Source organism: Emydura macquarii, unplaced genomic scaffold (genome assembly GCF_026122565.2).
Source record: "Emydura macquarii macquarii isolate MOO-44397 ecotype Brisbane River unplaced genomic scaffold, CSIRO-AGI_Emac_v2 contig_295, whole genome shotgun sequence".
Taxonomy (NCBI): domain Eukaryota; kingdom Metazoa; phylum Chordata; order Testudines; family Chelidae; genus Emydura; species Emydura macquarii.
In genome coordinates this window covers 9548025-9549286 of record NW_027130432.1, presented here as the reverse complement: position 1 = coordinate 9549286, position 1262 = coordinate 9548025, and positions in this window count along the sequence as shown.

Below are 1262 nucleotides of genomic sequence, written 5' to 3'. Positions count from 1 at the left end.
TAAAGAATTTAAAACGTACTATGTAATCGATAAGAAAGGGTATATAATTGACCACTATAACACCATGAAGTTGCAGCTGATTTATCAGACTTCCCGCTACCATGAATAAACCTCTTCAGTATTGTCTGCCTGATTCTTGGAGAAAGAATCCTTCGTGCTTTACAGATACCTATTACTTCCACAGGAACTGCCCAGAAAACGTAGCACAGACTAGGGCTCTGACACCTGCATCACAGAGTTCCCCACACCATAAGGAAAACTTTTAAGGAGGATCCCAGCAGAAGCCATAGTAGGGGGCAGCAGGGTGCACTGTGCAGATGCATTCTCATCAGAACTGTGCTGTCAGGGTCTCCCGGGGGCAATGCAGAGACACCAATACACAGATGGCCTTGGCCCCACACAGATCCCTGGGGACTGATCGGCGTTGGGGGGAGGGCCCTGTGATATGTCTGGACCCCTGGGCCTTCTGCCCAAATATTAATTGGGATACAGTTTTGTTTATTTGTACTATACCGTTGTGGAAGACAAGTATCCACTGTTAACCCCTGATCCTCTGAGTTTCTGCGCATCTGCCATTTCCATAGAATTCAGTGAAGTGGAGAATGAGACCCAGAACATCGATTTGTGGAAACTGATTTGTAGAAGGCCCTGAACGTAGCAGCAAACATGCAGTACTTCTGTGTGTGGTTGGGAACAAGATATGTGAAGCCCACATGTTGTGCTCTGTGGGGACTCCCTCCACCCCAGCCATGGAGATCCATTGTAGGGTAAACTAGGTAGAGTGTGATGAGACCACCTGCAAATCAATATCCGCACTGGCAAACCCAAGATGGGACTAGTTGTAGTCACTGAGCAGCTCTTCAAGCTTTAAGCGAGGTGAGGGATTCCACGTCTGTAGACTCCTGCAAAACTCCTTTGTACACAGCTGACCTACTGAGCTAAGCACAGGATCTGTGCAGAAAAAAGACACCAGGATAAGATCTGGCTTGCTTTCTTTTCAGGGTGTTTTATAACCTTATGAAAACACCTTCTGCCTTTGTTGCTTTTCATCCCATTTGACCAAGGGAGATGCATGAAGTCAAACCACTAAGGCCAGTGTTTCCCTTTTGATAATTATTTTTAGTTTGTAAGTCCTCTTTAGTAATGTCCTGGACCCTAATTGTTATCCTTGTGATGAATGGTCCACAACTCTTGACGCATAAGTCATGCCATCTGGGAGAGTGATTCAGCTACAGCTGAAATAAGTGAACTTTTACTTGGAG